The sequence below is a fragment of the Theobroma cacao genome, chromosome 2, assembly GCF_000208745.1.
Source record: "Theobroma cacao cultivar B97-61/B2 chromosome 2, Criollo_cocoa_genome_V2, whole genome shotgun sequence".
NCBI classification, from domain to species: Eukaryota; Viridiplantae; Streptophyta; class Magnoliopsida; order Malvales; family Malvaceae; genus Theobroma; species Theobroma cacao.
This window is the reverse complement of record NC_030851.1, coordinates 23282857-23291959: the sequence shown is the minus strand read 5'-3', so window position 1 is coordinate 23291959 and position 9103 is coordinate 23282857.

Below are 9103 nucleotides of genomic sequence, written 5' to 3'. Positions count from 1 at the left end.
TATAATTGAATTTGTTATGAATGTCTAGTTATGAAATCCCTAGACTATGTATGTTTGGAAATTCTGAGGCTTACTCGAGGTCTCATGAGCTTCACTTGCTGGACTCGTGCGCCAGTCATGGACCCTTAGGTTTAGGTTGTGACACCAACTTTCAAAAACTCATTTGGTAACCAAAACACCCATTTCTAGGTTGTAAATGTTTGAAAATATCATTAGAAATCACAAATTTACATGTTCACCAAGCTAAGTTTTAACTTTAACTATTTATTTAAAGTTGGAGTTTCACATGCTATTATACACTTTTTAACTGCATATTTTAAATTTTGTCATATATTTTAGGATTCCAACCACATGGTGTATGGTTGCAGATTAATTTTGTTGTAAAATCTCATTAAAAAGTGCAACTAAACTTTTTCATACATTTACTAAGGTTACACTTTTCCTAAGTGCAGCCTTAACCTAATATAATAGATTTTTTGCCTATGGTTACATTTTTTCTGTAGATAGAAACCAAAAATGTTGTAGTGAGTGGTAGTAAAAGGCTCCGCACACCTCACTGGAGCTTTTTCTATCTCCCGAATAGAGCTTTAATGGGCATACTAACAAAAAAACCTTTTAGTTAAAATGTTGAAATAAAAAGACAAATATATGACATTTTAAATTTTAAAGACCAATTTGATATTACCTAAATTTTAGAGATTACGAATATCATTTACTTATAAAAATAAATAAATGCTCTAATTGAAGAATTTTATAGTCATGGGAACAAATAGTAGTAGTATAAAATTAAGACTAGATACTAGGTTCAACATCCCTTCATATGTTGATACAGGAGTATGCTATTAGGTTACATGTGCGTTAAGTTAGATTATGTTTAGTTATCTTTTACTTTACTTGTACTTCATGAAAGTTTAAGTTAAGTTATTTCCTTATTTATTTTTTTTAGAAATTATAATAATCCCACATAGGAAAAGCAAGAAGGCTCTCCCTTAGAAATAGTTATAAAAAGCCCTCTTAGGTCAATTGTTAATCACATTGAAGTTGAGATTAAATAAAGAATATTTTCATTAATAAGCAAGAGTGATTATTTTCTCTAAGCTCTTTTCAAAAAAGTAATAATTTTAGTATATTTGGTTTTGTTAACCAAAATGGGATTTTGGCTAGTGTTCACCTTAGTGGAGTTTTCTAACCTCCTCAAGATTGGTGTTCACCTTAGTGGGGTTTCTAACCTCGTCACAATTGGTGTTTTCACAATGCTCCGGTGTCTTCACAACACTCGGATCTCAGTTTGATATCAGAGTGAGAGGATCACTATTTGCTATGTAGTTCGAGTTCGCTATTGGGTTTCAACTTTCCTTGTTCGAGTAATTCTTTTTCTTTTATTGTTTTATAGTTATATCATCATCTTTTTTCTACTTCACCACATTGTCATTACCATACAATAAAATGCCACCAAGATGCCATAATTGTTAAAGAGATGATCATGAGATCTAGTTTCAAGAATTACGTCGTAAAATTCAAGAATTACAAGAGCAACTCGCAGGACATGATGCTACTCAAATTAACAACAGTAGTTGCAGTGATGAAGATGGACTTGCAAATCAAGTAGTAAGAGTTAGATTGGAAGACTAGTTACAACACGCCTTTAATTTAAATAGTGGAGAAGTCAAGATTGAAGTCGTCGATTCTCATGGGAAGTTAGATGCGGAGGATTATTTGGATTGGGAAGAATTAGAATAAGTGTATGATAAATATGATGAGGAGATTGAGAAAATTGATGTTCATCATGCACAAGGTGAGTCTTTGGTGCTCCAAAGACAAGTCGAGGAGTTGTAATAGTCGATTCTCATGGGAAGTAACATGTGAAGGATTATTTGGACTGGGAAGAATTAGATACAATTTATGATGAATATTGTAGTACCTCGTACTTTGAGGTGGTGGCTAATAATGCTTACCGGCTGCTAATTAAGGTTGATTATCAAGTAAAAGAGGTAATTCAGAAGTGAACCTATGAAACCTTGACCTCTATAGACACGTAACTAGAAATAGACGCGATAAAACGGACTAGGGGTAATTTCATCATTTTCTTTAGTGAGCCCCTAAAAGTATGCTTTCAAACATTATTAAGGCTTAAGTAGGCCTAAGGCACAAATGACTGATGAAAATAAGGATAAGATGACGAAGGAAATAGAAATAATGAAGATTTCCAAGGTAAGGGTAAAACGGTCATTTTACATCTCAAGTCTAAATTTTTATGTTTTTATGAACCTGAGTATTTCTAGACTATTATGGACCTTGCCCTAGTGTCAAAAGAGTAAAAAGTTACACAAAGGATGAAAGGAAGACAAAGTCACCATGTTAAGGGCATTTTGGTAATTTATGTGAGAAATGGATAAACTTTAGATATAAATATCTAAAGCTCCAGCAATTTCTAGCAGCTTCCAGCCATTTCTTCTTCCCTTCCCATCTCACGTTTCTTCATCTCCATGGGAGCCTCCCTTAAACCTTCCATAATTTTCTCTCTCTAGCTTCAATTCTCATGCTTTTGAGCACTTTTTCATAGAACCTTTTGTGCTCTTTCACTCTCTCACCTTAAAACCCTTAAAAAGTCTAACTTTCATCTTTCTCTCACTAGTTGGACATGTAGAAAGAGAGAGAGAGTGAGTGATTTCCCTTGTTAGCTTGAAGAATTTTGAAAGAGAATTCAACTACAAATACCATCAAGGTGAGTATAAGCTAAGGTTAAATTTTTTTAGTTGTTGATAATGGCTAACAATGGGGTTTGTGAGTGTTTTATCATTGAGGTTGTTTATTCACTCTTAGGGTGACTAGAGTAGTGTGAATAACTAGCCATTTAATGGCAATTGGAAGCTAGTTAGGAATAACTAGCTTAACTTGATTAGGAAAGTGCTTTTGGAATTATATTAATGCCAATTTGGGTTGGGTTGTGATGTTGTGTGTGTATAGGTTCCAACAAGGCCTCACATGTCCATTTGGAGCATTAGTTGAGGTTAGAGTCAAGCAAAAGAATCAACAAGACTGGTGAGTGAACTTGCATCAAAGTGTTTTTGGGAAATACATATGTGTTGGGATGAAGCATTTAAATGATTTTACTTAGTTTTTCATTAAATTATGCATGGGAACAAGCCCTTGATAAAATGTTTTGATGTTGTGAAAATGTGAATTGTGTAAAAGGATGAATCTATGTGCTCCTATATTATGTTGGTATGTATATATATGAATATATGTTGTGCATTGATGAATAATATTGTGTGATAATGATGACCTAGTTATGTGCGATGTGGGAGTGCACATGAGCTGATGATGACCCGGCTATGTGCGAGTAGGGAGTGCGCATAAGCCGATGATGACTCGGCTATGTGCTAGTAGGGAGTGCACACAAGCTGATGATGACCCGGTTATATGCGGGTAGGGAGTGCACATGACGATGAATGAAGTGGGGTGGTGTACATGTTTATATATGTTTATATATGTATATGTGATAGAAAGTTTATGATTATAATATGTGATTGAAATGAATAATGAGAAGCTTGATTATTGTCAATGTGTTCACTTTGATGTGTAATGTGGTAGGAATGGATTTTGTGGCATGTGAAAATCCCTTAATTGTCATCTGCCATGAATCTCGTTGCAGCGAGAAACTCTCGGGTGGTGGCGGCATAAACCAACCCTATTTCTTGCTACAGCGAAAAAGAATTCTCACTGCAGCAAAAATGGATTCTCGTTGTAGCGAGAAACTCTCTGGTAGACCCAAAATTCTAGTGCAGTTCTTTCATTGTGAGAACGATTTTGACCACTTTTCACTCAAAAATGGGCAAAGTGGTAAACATCAAAGTTATAGCCCAGCCTCTTAACTTTCTAATGGTTCAAAAATCAGGTTATTAATCAAAGTTTGAAATGAGAGGTTTTTAGTAAGAAATTAAATCAATTGCATTATTTTTGAAACAAGTGCATCATGATTTCCAAGTTCTCCTTATCGATTGCTTGTTCCCTTCTTATGTTCACTCACTGAGTTTTATACTCACATTTTTAAACTTCATGTTTTCATATTTGGAGGCAATCGGGACCTAGATTGGATGTCCACATATGCTCGTCTTCTTGGTAGGTACTATGGCATCTCAGTAGTTGTACCTTCACCCACGGTCACTCCATTGACGGTCAAGGGTCTGTTACCTGTGAACACGTATATGTAATGTAATCCGCTAGTATCCATGTTATAAGTCAAATATGTATATTTGATTACTAATGCCACTAGGAGTTGGCAAACGGATGACATTATTTTGATATAATAAAATTATAAGTATTGAGTTACTATAAAATGTTACTGAAATATTTTTAGTGGAGAATTACAATATGTGGTTTTAGAAATGATGGTTGGGAATGATGATCAAGATTGCATAAAAAGGCTTGCTTGGGCTTAGTGGGCTATGCCCATTGGGCCCATGTGCCGGTCATGGCCCGGGATTTGGGCTGTGACAAAGGTGGTATCAAAGCCCTAGGTTTAGTCGAGTCCTAGGATGTTTTTGTGTCAGTCAGCGGAGTTGTCAGAGTTAATGTAGAGTTTTGTTTATGGTTTGTAACTGTAGCACAATTCATAGACAGGAGGCTATATGAACTCCTATTCCTAGTAACCTACCCTCTTGCTAACATTATATAAAGGTCACAAGTGATGTCGTTATCTGGGTTTGAGATGCCACCCGAGACACGAGTTGTTGTTGGAAAGATTTTAAGCAAATGCTCTTAATGAAAAGTTAATGTAATAACAAATTCCTACGATTAAAGATGGAGAAAATTGGAGCTGGACTAATAGGTCCGTAATTACTTATTCATTCAGTGGAGTTATAACTTGAGCCTATAATTGTCAATGCGAAGAAATTGGATGATATTGGATCATTATTGCGATCAATATAAAGAAACATATACAGTAATGGTACACGGGGCATACTTTGATTGGAATGAATAGTGATGATTGTGATTCACTTGGAGTTTATAAATTTAAGCATTGAGGTAATTGTAAGCCAATACTTTTGTGCACAGAGGTAAGTGCACTTGGTTAATCGAGCTTGTGATGCCATATATAAATGGTGTTGGGCTTCCGAAATATTTATATGAGAATATGTGTTGAATATTTGTACAGTAGGTTAGAGGGAGCTGGTTTTGATTCTAATTAAGTGACTGTGAGATCCCAAGGGTTAATTTGAACTATTATGGTTTAAAATTAAAGGTATATGAATTAGCTCAAGGGTGAAAATCAGTGATCATTATAATTGATGGTAGTCATGAAGAAAAAGGCTAGTAAACAAACCTGCTCTAAGGATGAGCTTGAATTTTGCTATGCTTAGCGTGGAGCCAAAGGATTAAAGGACTAGGTGTGAGACCCCAACCTCTATAGGCTTGTAACTAAGCATAGATGTAATAACACGAGCTAGGGGTAGTTTTGTCATTTCTTCTAATAGCTCCTAGAAGAAAGTTTTATGATATTTTAAGGTCTAAATAGGCATAAGACTGCATAAATGATGTGCAATGATAAAAACACGAAGAAAACTAGAAGTGACAATAATTTTCACAATACGGGCAAAATGGTCATTTTTCACCCCGAGTCAAAAATTTTAAGTTTTTGTGAACCCGAGTATATTTAGACCATTATGGACTTGGCCTCAGTGTTAAAAGAGTAAAAAGATTTCATAAAGGGGTGGAGAAGGACAAGCTAACTTACTAAGGGCATTTTTGTAATTTATAAGGGAGTGGATAAGCTTGGGCTATAAATATCTTCTCCTTCCAGCAGCTTCTTGAATTTCTAGTAGCTTCTTCTTCTTGTTCTCTTCCCATCTCACGTTGCTTCCATTCTCCATGGAAGCTTGATGTGAAGCTTTCATAACTTTCTCTCTCTAGCTCTAATTTTCATACCTTTGTGCCCTTTTGACTAGAACCCTTGTATTCTTTCACTCTCTCACTTTAAAACTCGAGAAAATTCCCACTTCCATACTTTCTCTCACTAACTAGGTGTTTAGAGAGAGAAAAAGAGAAAAAGCCCTTATAATAGCTTGGGAATTGTTGGAAAGAAGTTCAAAGTTACAAAGCTATCAAGGTGAGTAGTAAATTAGCATTGGGTTTTAAGTGTTGATAATGTCTAGTATTGGTTTGTGAGTTTTATTGTTGAGATTGTGTATTGACTCTAATATGACTAGAATAGTGGGAATAGATAGCCATTTAAAAATGACAATTGAAAGCTAGCTAAGAGATAGCTTTTAGAGTTTATAGTGTGAATTAACATAATGGTGATGTTAATGTAATGGTAGGTTCCAATGAAGTTCCATCCTTCTAATTGGACCATTAGGGAAGTAAGAGTCGGCTAAAGGCTCAACGAATACCGGTGACTGAACTGCATTTCAAAATCGTTTCGAGAATGTGACTGTTTGTACAAAGAAATTGAAGGATTTTATACAACTTTTTCTTAAAACAAGTGCCTTGGGAACAAGTTTTTGCTAAATGGTTTTATGTTGTGATATGTGGTTGTTATGGAATCATGCACCATTGCATTATGATGGTATATATATATATGTTGTGCATGATAGTTGATATTGTGTATGATGATTATAGCCGTGTGTGTGCACGATGTGGGGGGATGCACATGTCGGTGATGATGGTGGTGTGGGAGATGGATGATGATAGTGCCCGTGTGCACGATGTGGGGGGATGTACACGATGGCACTGATTGCGCACAATGTGGGGAGGGATGCACACGATGGCGTCGGCTATGTGCACGATGTGGGGGGATGTACACGAGCCGGATGTGATTATGATAATATTGATGTTTATCTATGTATTTATGCATATCCATGCTTATGAAATGAAAGCTCATGAATATGATATATGATTGAAATGCATGTGAAATCTGATATGTTGCACTTTAGGAATTTTCATGTGTTTCATGTTGATTTTGTTGGTTTAGTAGGATGGCCTTTTATTGAGTGGAGGGAAACCTTTTTCTTGGTGCTCTGTTTCTTGCTGCAGCGAGATTCATTTTCGCTGCAGCAAGAAACTCTCGGGTTTTGAAGGGATTGGCTAGCCGAAAACTCACTGCAGCAAGAAAGGTACTGTAGCGAGAAACTTTCTATTTTGTGACCAAAATTTCGCTGCAGCGAGATTGAATCTCGCTGCAGTGAAAAACTTTCTGTTTTGCTCCTCCTTTGGTTCGGTTGCTGCCCCGTTTTCCACTTCTTTGATACCATAGTTGAGCATGGACTTTCAACATTACGGAATCAATGATTTAAGTTTAAAAACGAGGAGGTTTGGTGAGAAACCCTCGACCAGTTGAGAAACCCTCGTTCGGCTAATAACTTAAATCCCAACGTCGCTGCAGCGAAAATTCATTGTCGCATTTGACTTGTTTGTGTATCACTAAAGCCTTCATTTTTCAAATTATTTGTTATGTATGGGTTCATCATTACCAAGTGATTAATCATTTAAGGGTTAAATGAGGGGTTTTTTAAATGAATGAAATTAAATTGCATTGTTTTAAAACAAGTGCATCATGATTTTAAATTATTCCTTATTGTTGCTTGTTCCCTTCCTTGTTCACTCACTGGGTTTATACTCACCGTTTTCAACTTCATGTTTTTAGATCACAAGGCAGTTGGTAACTAGGTCGAGGTGCCCTTGTAGACTCGAGTAATGGTAGGTGTCTCGGCATTCAGTAGCTGTACATTCGTCGAGTTTCTCTACTGGACATCGAGTCTCCTTTTGATATGTATAGACAAACTTAATGTAAATTATTAGAATACAGGTTGTAGACAATATATGTATATTTTAAATGAGTAATGCCAGTATAAGTTGGCAATGTCTATCACTATTTTGATTCAAAGTTACGAAATGTGACTTAGCAATATTTGATGGAATGATGATTAGGATAAATAAATAGGCTTGCTTGGGCTTAATGGACTACGTCCATTGCGCCCTTGAATCGGTCATGGCCCAGAATTTGGGTCGTGACACTAGGTATGAATTTAGCAATTTGAAGTTAAATGACTTAGAAATGATGAATTTAGTCTAAGTGCCATATGGGGTTCTATATTGAGATTGATACATGAATTGCTTTAAAGGTCAATTTAAAAAAAAAAATCTGTTTGGTTCAATATGCAACCTATGATGTAAATAATTAGTCTTGAATGTAATTTCTCCAAAGGTAAAGAACTTAGAACATGTGGATTTTCATATATGCTCTAAGAGGAAGCTTTTGCATATTAAGTTTAAGAAATTTTGATCTTATGACTGCAAAGGCAAGATAGAAAAATTAAGTGAATTATTTATCTTATGGGTGTAATTGGTTAAGAATTGATGAGTAAAGTCAAGATCTCAACACTAAGTGGTGTACAATTTGATATATGTGTATCTAAGAGTAAATTTGGAGATCATTGCTTAGTTAATTTGCACTGAATGTTATGGTAAAGGTATGCGAATGCTAGTAGTGAAGTATACCCAAAGTGAGATATGTTGAAACTAATGTTCCGATCGCAAACTTGTGATAGAAAGTGTTAGCTTTAAAATTATTATAGTTTTGATTATGACAAAATGATCAAAATTGCTTGAACATTATTTGAGTAATCTTTGACAAATTCTTGAAATGATTTAACCCCCATACATTTGTTCTTACATAGACACAAGCTTGACTCTTGAAGTTATTGAACTATATCTATAAGCATGAATGACTTAGGTGTATGAGTGCTTATGATTCTCATTCATTAAAGTTTGATTTAAATATTAAGGGAAAATCTTGATGCACTCATTAAGGGGGAGTTTTGAATATTATCACGACCCAATTTCCCGGGCAATGACCGGCGCATGAGCTCAATGAGCATAGCTCACTAAGCCCAAGCAAGCCTATCCATTTACCTTTGCTTAACAAATTTATCATATCATGCATACACACACACCTTTTCTCGGGTGTGAACATAGCCAAAACACAATGGCATTATCGATAATAATAGACATGCACTATACCAATCATGTATTTAGCAATTTACATTGCATACACATATTCATATTGTTAGATTGTTTTCACAATACAAAAGGACCCACGACT